This window comes from Ranitomeya variabilis, chromosome 5, assembly GCF_051348905.1.
Source record: "Ranitomeya variabilis isolate aRanVar5 chromosome 5, aRanVar5.hap1, whole genome shotgun sequence".
In the NCBI taxonomy this organism is placed as follows: Eukaryota; Metazoa; Chordata; class Amphibia; order Anura; family Dendrobatidae; genus Ranitomeya; species Ranitomeya variabilis.
Window position 1 is genome coordinate 124,952,111 of NC_135236.1, and position 14,200 is coordinate 124,966,310.

General features: G+C 42.2%; 2 long non-coding RNA genes across 2 annotated transcripts; both read right to left on the minus strand.

The window, feature by feature from the left end:
• Window positions 1-3,248: 3,248 nt before the first annotated feature.
• Window positions 3,249-6,099, minus strand: LOC143773432 (uncharacterized). Its single transcript, XR_013215183.1, has 5 exons — window positions 6,013-6,099; window positions 4,873-5,080; window positions 4,441-4,688; window positions 4,119-4,249; window positions 3,249-3,659 (listed from the first exon to the last, which is right to left on the minus strand). It is a non-coding gene; the product is annotated as an uncharacterized LOC143773432 (long non-coding RNA).
• A 929-nt stretch (window positions 6,100-7,028) lies between these two features.
• Window positions 7,029-7,661, minus strand: LOC143773433 (uncharacterized). The gene is made up of 3 exons (XR_013215184.1): window positions 7,588-7,661; window positions 7,374-7,487; window positions 7,029-7,102 (listed from the first exon to the last, which is right to left on the minus strand). It is a non-coding gene; the product is annotated as an uncharacterized LOC143773433 (long non-coding RNA).
• Between the last annotated feature and the right edge of the window lie 6,539 nt (window positions 7,662-14,200).

The following is a 14,200-nucleotide window of genomic DNA, read 5'->3' on the forward strand; positions in this document are numbered from 1 at the left end:
TAACCACCGGAGGGAGCCCAAGAACAGAATTCACAACAATCTTTGTACTTGGACGCATTCATGTTTCCTTCAATGGCAACCAGTCATCCTGTCCCTGCAGATGAAAAACACCCCCATAGCATGATGCTGCCACCATCTTGTTTCACTGTTGGGATTGTATTGGGCAGGTGATGAGCAGTGCCTGTTTTTCTCCACACATACCGCTTAGAGTTATCACCAAAAAGGTCTATCTTCATCTCATTAGACCAGACAATCTTATTTCTAATAGTCTGGGAATCCTTCATGTGTTTGTTAGCAAACTCTTTGCGGGTTTTCTTATGTCTTGCACCGAGGAGAGGCTTCGTTGGACCACTCTGCCACAAATGCCTGACTGGTGGAGGGCTGCAGTGATAGTTGACTTTGTGGAACTTTCTCCTATCTCCCTACTGCATCTCTGGAGCTCAGCCACAGTGATCTTGGGGTTCTCCATTACCTCTCTCACCAAGGCTCTTCTCTCACGATTGCTCAGTTTGGCTGGACGGCCAGGTCTAGGAAGACTTCTTGTGATCCCAAAGTTCTTCCATTTAAGGATTATGGAGGCCACTGTGCTCTTAAAAACCTTGAGTACTGCAGAAATTCTTTTGTAACCTTGGCCAGATTGGTGCCTTGCCACAATTCTGTCTCTGATCTCCTTGGCCAGTTCCTTTGACTTCATGATTCTCATTTGGTCTGACATGCACTGTGAGCTTTGAGGTCTTATATAGACAGGTGTGTGCCTTTCCAAATCAAGTCCTATTAGTTTAATTAAACGAAGCCGGACTCCAATGAAGGAGTAGAACCATCTCAAGGAGGATCACAAGGAAATGGACAGCATTTGACTTAAATATGAGTGTCTGAGCAAAAGGTATGAATACTTATGACCATGTGATATTTCAGTTTTTCTTTTTTAATAAATATGCAAACATTTCTACATTTTTGTTTTTTTTCAGTCAAGATGGGGTGCAGAGTGTACATTAACGAGAAAAAAAATGTACTTTTTTGAATTTACCAAATGGCTGCAATGAACAAAGAGTGAAAAATTTAATTGGGTCTGAATACTTTCCGTACCCACTGTATATAGCTGTTTTGTGATATCTTGGACATTGCAACATTACAATCTGCACACATCATCAGCCATAATGTCTATTATGGCAATTTTGAAGGAGCACAAGTAAGTGTACAGTCAGCTTTTGAAATTGATATTTAAGAAGCAGGAAGTATCACAATGACTTTGACAAGGACCCAGTTTGATGGCGATACAACTGGGTCAGAGGAACTCCAGAACGACAGGTTGTGTTTAGTATGTCCCACTTAGTACCTGCCAAATGTGGTCCAGAAACTACGACCGATGAAGCTGCAAATAACGGTCCACAGGCCTAAGATCCTAGTACTTATATTAGGCCCTGCCACCCCACTCAAACAGGAGCTATCATGAAAAATGACAACTCTTTTTTTATTTTAACATATTGCCGATAATATTTCCGGCCTCAGGTAGGCTTCTGAAATCATTGCACATGGGCAGTTAATTTTTGGGCCTGCTTGCAGCCAGAACCTCTGGCCTAGAGTGAACACCAGGTTGGCAATGTGATGTGGGCAGAGAGGTGAAGGAATGGATATTGGCAAGGAACAGAGGGACGGCCGGAGTGGTGAGGTAAGTATGAGGGTTTTTTTATATTTTTACATCTTATACTTATTATGCTCTGAGGTCTAGAAAGTCCACAGAGCAGAATAGGGAACATTCAATTCACAGAGAATCAAATGTCTGATTTGGCAAATTCAGATTTTGTCAGGTCCAAAAAATCTGCAGTCAAAATATAAGTTAAAATATTAGTAAAGTTTTAGTAAGTTAAGTTATTCAATAGATTGTATTGTTTACTCAGTCTACCCATGAAAGTAAACCCATAAATATCTATGCATATAGAAATAAAATGTCTGCTCACCTGTATTAATGTGTTGCACACACATAGCTTTACTTATAGGTGCATCTTATGGTCACCAGGATGAACACAAGTGACGTTTTTAGTGTAGAAAATTACAAATTGACCATGTCCGTAGTCTTGCACTCCATCGGTGAGCCACACATTTCCATACTTGTTTTCATTACTGTTGGTGTATAGGAATGTTTAGGCCACACTCGCGTACCATCGGGAAGGCCCCTACTCAGCTGGGCCCATTAACTCTGATCGCTCTGTCTTTCACCATTTGTCAAAATGGGAGCCTTCTGTGCTCCATTTGTAATAAACAGTGGTCAAGCAAGCGCACAGCTGTGCTGTTAATTCTATATAGAGCTCCCATCGATCTAGAAACTGTGTATAGATGGTAACATCTTCTTACCACAATACATCTTTACTCTAGTTAAAAAAAAAAACAAGTTCCCTTTGTAATTATTCATGGGTTAGTTGTCAGATTGTGTTATAAATTTTCTTTAACTTTCCTCACTTGCCACGCCGTGCCAGACATGGTGTCAGGCAGATTCTGCACCTCAGCAATCTGAAGCTCCTGAGGATGGCCACTGGACACAGGAGAAGGAGAAAGATCAGGAATACATGTAGAGAAGAAGACCGGGCTGTGGGTGCTGACAAGGCACCAGGTTTGGAACTGCTGGGGCCAGGCCTACTGTTGCAAGGGGGAAGGAGATGGGGAACTGAGCAGAACCTTGACCTGTGTATAGGGGGCGTGGTGAGACAGGGGAGGATAAGAAGGTTAGTGAGGTAAAAGAGCGGGCTTTCCTTCCAGAGAGAGGTGTCAGTGAGGACCGGCGCTGAGCCGTGAGAAAAGATAGGACGCTCTGCAGAGATAAAGGTTGGGTACAGCGAGGACCCTCAGACTTCGTGGAGCATGTGGAGGAGCGCACGCCAAGTAGAGGATTGCCGTGGACTACTCTTGGCTGTGCAGCAGCATAACATACTAGGGGCTCAGTGGGTCAGACAAGTGACTGCCCGCTGCCACCAGAAGGAGACCGACCTGTTAGGTGGGGAAGCCGGAAGAACTCAGCACCGGCCTCAGCCGCCAGCCAGCCACCCAACCCAGGAGAAGAGAGAGGCACCCAAGTCACGCTAAGTGAAATTGATATATAACCTGCCACCTTTAGTTGTTCTTCCTCTTTCTTTCCCTCGGCAACCACCTGATTTATTTCTTGTTGCTACATGCTTGGAGGTCTATCCCTGTAACAATTAAATCAGTGATTGTTTTCCCGTTAACCCTTGCTCTGTGCCTCTGTGTCTCTGCATCCAATTACCTGTGTTACATACACACAGTATCTTTTTAGATTTTGTTTTTATTTGGGGTTGGGTGATGGAGAATATATATATTTCATATGGGTACAGGTAGAAGAGGTATAGGGTATAGCTGGGGGTCAACCTTTTTTGCTTTTCTTATTTTTTGTTGACTCTCTTTTTTATTTTATAACATTTTCTCAGCACTCTATTCCTCCTCTTCTGCAGTAGGTCAACAGTTGGTATCATGAGTTGCTCTTCTGGGCTTTGGGAGGACTTTGGTATATAACAACTCTCCATTAGCAGCAGTTTTAGTCGTAATCACTGCTTGGAGAAGTCACGTTGTTCACCATGTAGATAGCCTTCAGAATAACATGCAGACCATGAGCAGGATCATTTTGTGCATTAATGCTTTTGTAATGCGCTCTACAGAGAAAAAAAATACAATTACTATAAAAAGTAAATATACTTAACACACATAGATAACACAAGTGCAAACCTGCTAGGCCATATTGCAGGAAAGGCTCAATGAATAAATGCCTCAGAGCTTTGGAGATTGTACCAACTATAAGACCTAAAGTATCTCCACCACCCAGGCTGACTCTTCTTATTCATCGACCCAGCAATTTCCAGTTGCCCCCTGCCAGCTACTATTTATATGTATGGTATTTTATCCATTTCTGATCTCCCACATTTATTAAAAAAAAAGGATTTTTGCAGATTTTTCACGAATTGTGTTCATTTAAGAATATAAAAAAATGTATGTGTATGTTTCTCTTGTCTGGAAGATCTGAAAGGTGCAGTAACTTCAATCCACCCCTAACAACCTGTGACTCCTATCAAAATGTCATATTTTTTGCTAAACGATTGTGATGTAAAACTTACCTGTGGAGTCACAGAAATTTTCAAGATCTCTCAATCCTGGAATATCAATCCTCATCCTAATAGATATGGATACAATGGGCACATGTTGCGCTCAGTGTTTTACTTCAAGTTATTTGTATGGAACCAGGAACCTAAAGATGAGGAATGAAGAATCAAAATGAATGAAATATGCTGTTCCATGAAACACAGTGGAAACTGCAGTGCCTTCGAGGACACGACAAAAAGCGTCTACTGGTCCTAAAGATTTCCTAAAGCACCAGGTCCTGGGGTGACTGTATAAATACACTCCTACAATGAACATATAAAGAATATACACACTTACATTTGGTAATGGAAGCAATAAATTGCTTCTGTTTGGCAGTACAGCCTGGATTTTGTTTCTGCAGGTTTTGTTGGATTTTTCCAGATTCTGGTCTTATATCTGGAAAATGGGTCTCCTTGAGATGTAGATGGAGGATGATCTAAGGAGACAGATAGTCCTAACCTTAAGCCGTGTTTTGCATTGTAAGTTTCCCTCCACATTTACGGCAAAATGTTCTCGGTTCACTGATTTTCGTGAAACGGCCGACTCTAAGGAGACAGAAAGAACATGGATTGGCAGTCAAGAAAGGATAGAAATATCAGTTACTGGAGGAAGAGAAAGGATTATTCATGGAAAATTAGATCTCAGTCATCTGTGATCTCCTGGTAGCAGAAAATAAATTGCATTAATGTAGTTTCTTTAGAATTATATAAGAAGAAAATATCTCCTTACCTGTATCCACACCCTGCACACACATAGTTGTATCGGTAATTAATGTCATACGCATGATACATTCTCACAGGTGGCAATTCGGGGTGAACATGTATGAGCTTTTCTGTGTAAGATGTCCAGAGTGGCCCATGTCCATCATTTTGCACTCCCTCAATGTGCCAGCAGGCGACATGGCACAATTCATGTGCCAGTGAATCTCTAAGGCGCTCTAAAGATAGAAAATATATAATTACGATAAGTCAAGAAGATATTTTACATCACAATTGCAAACCTACTAGACCATAATATATGAGAGGCTCAAGAGACATTTGCCCTGGAGCTTTGGAGGTATAGGACCTGAAGGATCTCCATTACTCAGGCTGACTCTTCTGATTAATCGTCCCAGTAATTTATAGTTGCATCCGTGGCAGTTACTATCTATGTGTATTTTATCCATCCACTGTTTACCTCCAGATCCCTCACTATTAAGAAATAAGGGGTCCCACAAGGATTTTCAATGATCACAACTGATGAACAACATATAGCCATGCATGTGTGTGTTTCTCTTGTTTGGAAGCTATGAAAATTGCAGTAACTTCATTCCTGCCTTAAATGGAAGCTGTCATGTGAAAAAACATTATTAACCTCCAAATATGGAGTTAATGTGCAGGTTAAAGGTGTTCTGAATCTTCCCGACACCGGCACTTAGGCCAGGAGGAAATAAACATTGGTCCCTCTGGCAGCGTTCAGCTTCCAGTCATAGCAGCGGCACGGGTTCAGTCACTGCTCTGTGTAAAGTGAGTGGCATCTGTAACCCACCCCCTGTGACTGACTGACAGCAGCTTAGCATTAGACCTGGCTGTCAGTCAGTGCCGGGGCACGGTTACAGCTGCAGCTCGCTATACACAGAGCAGTGACTGAACCCTTGATGGTGCCGTCCCTATGACTGAAAGGTGCCTGTTAATTGAATAAAGTTCATTTCCTCCCAGCAGTGGAGGTCTAAGTGCCGGCACTGGGCAGGTTCAGAACGCTGTTAACCTGCAGATTAACCTCATATCGGCAGGTTAATAGCGTTTTTTCACATAAAAGGTTCTCTTTAACAACCTGGTACTTCTATCAAAATTTTATATTTTTACCAAATGATCACTATAAGAAACTTACCTGCAGAGTCACAGACTTTGTCCGAGAGTTCAATAAAGGAATACTGTTCCCCATCCTTATAGATGTTCGTGCAGAAAGCAGATGTTGCCGTCAGTCTTTTGCTCCACTTGAATGTTATTTTGGACTCAGGAAGCTGAAGATGAGGAATTAAGAAATAAAATACATTATATCTATAATTCAACGTAAAACAGCATTAAATGCAGTCCCTTCTAGGACACTACAAAAGGGAGGTATAAGTTGTGACTACTGGTCCTAAAGACACCCGTAGGCACCAGGTCCCGGGGTGACTGCTACCTCCTCTGCACCAGTATAACTGCATTTACATAGAGGAACAGTAAAGGTCTCTGATAATATATACTCCACCGACATTTACATGAAGAGTTACAGATATAGCAGAATATAGATGAATATATACAACCCCGGGATTGTAATATTTTACCTCGTTCTCAAACACGGTGCTGTTATAGAGCTTAAACAGCCGTGTAACCAACTCATGCTTGTAGCTCTGAAAGTCCTGCATGTATTTAGATGCCGGAGATGTGATGTCCTCTATAAAGCAGCCCCGGATGGTACAAATAGGCCTGGAAGAACAGAAGATCATACATGAAGCCTTAGGTTATATCTCAAAACATACAGAACATTTACCTATTCATTCCTTTCCCCTACAATGTAGAAGGGATTTCCCAATTAAGTATCGCGTCACCCAAATGGTAGAAGGTCAGGGGCACAAATACAATAGGGTCAGCCAGCAATAAGCTACAAGTCGGGGCAGGTGGATTATCAGCATTGAAATGAACCTCTCAAAAATGTCAATACAAGAATCCAATATCATCTCTATGTCAGTGGAACTGCAAGATCTTCTTGGGATCCAGGATTTATACATGGCAGAGAGGAGGGATTATCTACACCCTGACATAGATTGGGATGTAAAACGAGGAGATGTGGGAGTGCTGGATTTTGGGAACTGAGCTGATGACTGAGGATATCCACCAGTAGGGGGCACCACTTCTCGTTTATAGTGTTTCATAGCTTTATATAACTTACTGCTCCTCTGAGGTGGATCTCTCCAGGCATCCAGATGATTCTGTATCTGGAAGGAAACATGGAGCAGTGAAAATAGTGCCATCTTTGATAAGTTTTACATTGAGGCATCTATATAATATTGTTACAGAGATTAGGAATATCTACAGCCCTTGATTGAAATAGAGTGAAGAGGCACCAGAAATGAATGTGCAATTCTACTTTTTACTCCTTTGTCCACTTGTTGGCTAGCAGGTGAAGGTGCATTGTTAAATTATCTTTAGGGGAAATGTATGTAATCTGTATAGATTGCGGTATAAACCATAATATTGGACACTGACCAGTGACAGGAGATGATGGTTCTATTATGATACAGTCATCGTCATCGCTGTCAGTGTGTGGAGGTCCACACTGCTCAGGGGTATCATAATCCTCGATGTCAGAAGTCCTGAGACCTGTGAATATCACATAACAGAACAGAACATGGATCAATGGACTGTGTCAAATACCGGAAATTTAGGTTGTGTCTAGAAAACACAGCTAATTAGTCCTTACTTTCGCGAGATGATATTTTCTCCCCAGAAGAATACTCATCATCGTCAGAAATAACAATGACATCAGTGGAACTGTGAAAACAAATGCAGAAATAGGAATCAGTGGGGAAAATTCTAATGTTAAAAATGAATGAGATTATGGATTAAAATTATTGGTATAAATGGATCAGATGAAGCAATTCAGAGCCCAGGAACCACAAGAGTCATATTATATAAAGCTGGAATGAAGGACACCGATTGTCCCCAATAATGTCTACCAATGGGACCTGAGCTCAGAGTTGGAGAAGATGTGATTCATCCTACCTGAAGAAGTCATTGCTACATGACGGGAAAGATGTTAATAGTTCTGAGGAAGAAACAAAAATGAATATATTAGACTGTTATTATGGATAACAGCAGTAAGTGATAATTAAAACGGACTACTAGGACTTCAGAAAACTTCTGATGATGGGGCCAAAATGTCATCATTATCTTTTTTACCAGTTACAACTAAAGCCCCCATCACACTAAGCGAGGTCGCTAGCGAGATCGCTGCTGAGTCACAAGTTTTGTGACGCAACAGCGACCTCAGTAGCGATCTCGCTATGTTTGACACGTAGCAGCGACCAGGCCCCTGCTGTGAGATCGCTGGTCGTGTCGGAATGGCCTGGACCTTTTTTTGATCTTTGAGGTCCCGCTGGGTAGCACACATCGCTGTGTTTGACACCTTACCAACGACCTCGTTGACGACAACGTCTCACAGGACGTCCCTCATCGAGGTCTGAATCGTCATAATAGCTGCCATGTGACATCGTTGTACAGGTCGCTACAGATCGCTGCTGCGTCGTTGGGAAGATCTCACTGTTTGACATCACACCAGCGACCACATAGCGACGCAGCAACGATCCCTGACAGGTCGTATCGTTGTCGGGATCGCTTTAGCGTCGCTAAGTGTGACTGGGCCTTAAGTCCCAATGAATGAGACACATTTGTTCTAGTAAACCCATTATTGTTAGGACACATATCAGCAGGGGCTAGATTGCATTGGAAATCAGTACCTGGGTCTATAGGTGTGTAGAGATCAGATTGAAGAATCCATTTTGTCTTCCTCTACTCAGAGACGTATATGAAGAAACTTGAGCAAGGTAGACATATTTCCTTTTATGGACGCATTCCTTTGCCATATTGTAACCTGCATTCCAGAAGTGAACGTTATCAGTAGAATAGATACTCTTTGTTAGAGAATATGAGCCCTTGTACGCATGTCTGTAAATGCTTATCTCATTCCTATATAAACAGGAGGGGTGAGCCCAGTGAGTCAGAGGCGAGCTCCTGGGCGATCCCTGCATATGAATACACATCTCTTGTGCTGTGTGTTATTACTTGGATCTCTCTACATCAGAAAGCCAGGGACGAATGAGGACTCAACAATTCTGGCGCCTGAACAGGGACCTGAGGAGAGAGTGTTTGCTCGAGATTTACCTGCGGATACGGACAACGGAGATCTCGGATAATGGACGGCAAATGAAAAAAAACCTGGCCAGGTAAGAGACATTATTAGTTCTCTTTTATCTGCCCTGTATTATCCGAAAGATCTCTATGAGCCGTGTCACGCTGGGTTAGTCTAGTAGTGAGTAGATACCTATAAAACTCGGGTTACCATATTGTATAGATTTATGAGTCTAGTCCCTGGCAGTGTGTGAACAGTGTGTGAACAGTGTGTGAACAGTGTGTGAGCAGTGTGAAGGTTGTGACATGTTGTGAAAGAAGAATAGAAGTACGTAGAACAATAAGCCACGATTGTTAGAACAAGGTTATTGGTGAAGTCAGCCTAACTGGGTTATGAGGTAGCGTCCTTCTGGGAGACCTCCGCCCATGCTTGACTCTCCTATAGAACTTGTTTCTACATTCCCTGGATAAGGTGTGATAGAATGAGCCCAGGACGCGGTTTTCATGAGCCTGGGACAAGTATGCTAACTGACACAGAAAGTTTTGTGATCTGTATGGTGTTGCTGGGTCTGTGTGCATAATAGCACTTAAGTACGTCCTGCATATTAGAAGAAACAGAGCAGACAAGCCCTTCAATATTTTAGCTCCCTAGGAGAGAAGGCAACGAGACGCCACCAACAGAGGAAGTGGTTGTCCAAACGTCACCTGGGGTAGAAATAGCAAATATTGAAAGGATATTTTAGCTCCCTAGGAGAGAAGGCAACGAGACATCACCACAGTGATTGTCCAAACGTCACCTGGGGTAGAAATAGCTAAAATGAGAAATAAACAGACCAAAACTGTCTTAGGACAAGTGGAAGCAGCAGATATCATACAGGAAAGATGTGGAAAGGCAGTCAGAAGTCAGATTAGAAGAGTGAGAGGAAAATTGGGAATTTCAGAAGCACTTATGTTCAGTACAGAATGGGAAAGACTGAGTAAAGAACGAGGTGGAATTATTAAAGACAATGGGTGGGAAGAAATCATACATTGTATGATAGAGGTCTCAAAAACAGCTAAAGAGGAGAATTGGAAGTATGATCCAGACACTTCCAAATGGATCATGGGAAAGGGAAAAAGTTGTGATATAATCCCACCACCTTACCTAGATCCAAAAGCCCAATCATTTGTACCATCTGGAAGAACAGAAGGAGGAAAACAGAGGGAAAGGGGGTCAACGGGTGTGATTATGCAGAAATTTGGGCAAAGTATTGAAGAATATAGTCAAGAACTAGAAAATAGCTTTAGGGATGAAGGATTGGATTTGACTGATGCTTCAGTAAGGAGACTTTTTACAAAACAATTAATAGAGGGGCTAGATCCGAAAATCAGAGAAAAATTTAAATCCTCTACTCCAGATTGGAGAACAATTGAACAACCAAATATTGTGAAACAGCGATGTTTAGGAATAGCCATGGATATGAGAGAGAATCGTAAGCCTGTTAGAATAGCACAAGCTAATACAGGAGGAAGAGTGAGACACAATTTTCCTTGCCACTACTGTAAAAAGCCAGGTCATTTCCAAAGAGAGTGCAGGAAGAAGTTGGCAGATATAAAGTCAGGCAAATTTGTTCCCAGAAATAACCCTCCCCAAACGGACAACCAGCAGAAATCTACTATCGTAGATGGTCCCATACCAGATTCAGATTGACTCGATGTGTTACAAACTTCCCTACCAGCTAGAATGTGGGGGGGAGAGAGATTCCATTTTTGATAGATACAGGTGCAACTTCCTCAATTTTGAATCAAGATTTTCTTCCGAATCCGGAAGATATTTCAGAACAAACAACTTTTGCTGAGGGTTATGATGGGGTAATTCGAACACTGCCATATACTGTGCCCCTAGAGGTCTCATTAGGACCTAAATGTTTTGCATCCAGATTTTTGTATGCCAGAGGTGCCCCAACATGTCTGTTAGGAACTGATGTACTAAAGAAATTAGAAGCTAACATCAATTTTAGGGAAGATGGCACAGTTATGTTGACTATCCCTGATAATGCAGAATCATTAGAACAATATGTCAGAATTCAGGCTTTTGAGGATTATGCTGAAGAAAAAGAGTACACCACAGATCTAGACCTCTCAATGATCCCAGAAACACTGTGGGCACAGGGTGACACTGATGTGGGATTATTGCATATTTCTCCTGTAAAATTATCTGTGCAACCAGGAGCTGTTCTCCCACAGCTCAGACAATACCCTGTGAGTGCCCAGCAGGAATTAGCAATTACAAAACAGATAGAGGGATATAGAGAGAAAGGAGTTTTGGTAGAGATACAATCACCTGCTAACACTCCTCTGTATCCAGTCAAGAAGAGAACTCTTGATAAGAGTTCTATGCCCAAATATCGTATGGTACATGATCTAAGAGAAATAAACAAAGTTCTAGATCCAATCACCCCAGTTGTACCCAATCCTCATACGTTACTATCACAGATACCAGCCAGTTCTCAAGTGTTTACTGTAATAGATCTTTCAAATGCATTTTTCTCGGTTCCTTTACACCAAGATAGTTGGCATTTGTTTGCATTTACATTTAAGGGCAAACAGTTGGCGTGGACACGCCTTCCACAGGGAATGATACACTCCCCTACTCTTTATTCAAATGCCCTACAAACAGTCCTTCAGAGGTTTGAACCCGAACCACAGGTAGTAATTTTGCAGTATGTGGATGACATACTACTTTGCTGCCCAGATCTAAAAACCGCAGAAAGGTCTACTGTGAGTTTACTATGTTTTCTAGGAAAAGAAGGGTGTAAAGTAAATAGACAAAAGCTACAAGTTTGTCAGATCAAAGTGGTCTTTCTAGGTCATTGCATTTCTCAAGGTAAAAAGCATCTTACACCTCAAAGAACTGAAGCAATAAGACAGATGAATGAGCCTAGAAATCATAAACAGCTACGAGCATTTTTAGGAATAGTGTCTCATTGTAGACAATGGATTATACATGCCAGTCAACTAATGCAATCACTGTATGACTGTGTAAAAAGTGAACCTTATTTGTTGACAAAAGAAGGTCAGATTTCGTTCCAACAATTAAAAGATGCCCTTGTTTCAGCTCCAGCGTTAGGGCTACCAGACTACACCAAACCATTTCAGCTTATGGCTGCAGAAGTTGATTCCCATGCTACAGGAGTTCTTACCCAGAAGCATGCAGGGAAATAAAGACCAATTGCATATCTTTCAGCAAGGTTAGATCCAGTAGCCAGGGCAGCACCAACCTGTGTACGTGTAGTTGTTGCTGTCTCACTATTGTTGGACAAAGCATCAGAAATTGTCCTAGAGCATCCACTCACAGTTCAAACTACGCATGATGTTTATGGGATATTAAACCAGGTCCAGCCAAAACACATTTCCATGGCCAGACATTTGCGGCTACAGTGTTCTTTGCTGCTCCCCTCTACTATCACATTTGCAAGGCTTCAGACTCTCAATTTAGCTACACTGCTACCTCTCGAGTCTGAAGGGGGGAATAAGGACACTGATCCACACGCAAATTTTTTCCCTACAGACACACATGATTGTACAGAGCTCATTTTACAAGAGACAGTAGGCTTACCCAATGTATCCGAAACACCACTTCAAAATCCAGATTTAGAGCTGTTTATAGATGGTAGTAGGTTTGCAGATGACACAGGTAACTTCCATACAGGGTATGCAGTTGTGTCAGAATCTGAAACTCTCAAAGCAGAACCTCTTCCACCGAAACAGTCTGCACAAGAAGCAGAACTAACAGCATTGATTGAAGCGCTAAAAATAGCTGAGAATCAGACAGCTAATATATACACTGATTCTAGGTATGCACATGGTATTGTGTTTGACTTTGGAGTAATCTGGAGAGCTAGAGGTTACATGACAGCGTCAGGCCAACCTGTAAAACATGCTTCTCTGATCAAACAGATCTTAGAGGCTGCACAAGAAACAAAAGAAGTAGCAGTAATTAAGGTAGCTGCACATGTGAGACTCGACACTAGGGAATCTAGGGGAAATGATAGGGCTGATAAAGCAGCCAAGGCAGCAGCGGTCAAACCCTTACAGCAGGTTCATACTGTAAACCCCACAGAAAATACTGAAGATAGACTGAGACAAGCACAGGAAGATGCAGGAGAAGAGGAGAGGGACAGGTGGAAAAAGGAAGGGGCAGAAGAACAAGCAGGAATTTGGAAGAAAGATGGACTAATATGTCTACCTAGAGCCTGGTACCCGATTGTAGTTGGTGGACTGCACCACCCTACTCATGTGTCTGCAAATGCAATGACACTACTGGCAAAGCAAGTCTGGTTGGCTCCAGGTTTTGGCAACTACGCAAGAGACTATTGTGCAACATGCGCTATATGCCTGGCACATAATCCTGGACAGACAACAAAGACCCCTATGAAGCACCACGTCCGACCTCTCTATCCGTTTCAGCGATTACAAATAGACTTTATCCAGCTGCCAAAAAGTAATGGGTATGAGTATGTGTTGGTGTGTGTGGACATGTTCTCAGGGTGGCCAGAGGCCTATCCAGTTCGGAAGGCTTCAGCTAAAAACACTGCTGTAAAGCTAGTTGCCGAACTGATACCCCGTTACGGTCTCCCTGAAGTGATCGAGTCAGATAGGGGTACTCATTTCACTGGAGAAATATTTCAAAATGTACTGAAAATGTTGGGTGTTGAAAGTCAGTTACACACTCCGTACCATCCTCAAAGTTCTGGTAAGGTGGAACGCATGAATGGAACTTTAAAATTAAAAATACAGAAAGCCATGGCTGAAACAGGAAAGCCTTGGACAGAATGCCTTCCACTGGCCCTTTACTCAATACGCAATACCCCAAGGGGTAAGACTAAACTGTCTCCATATGAAATTTTGTTTGGCAGGACTGCCAATTTAGGATGTTATTTTCCACAACAACTTGTGTTAAATATTGAGTCATTGACTTCTTATGTGCAAAATCTTCAGAAACAATTAACTAAGGTGCATGCACAAGTTTTTGCTTCCCTTCCAGATCCTGACAACACTGAAGGAAGTCACAAGTTGGAACCAGGTGATCAAGTCTATGTAAAAAGACACACCAGAAAGGCTCCTGAACCAAGATTTGACGGACCCTTCCAAGTCCTGTTGACAACACCTACATCAGTCAAGCTCGAAGGAAAGGCATCATGGAT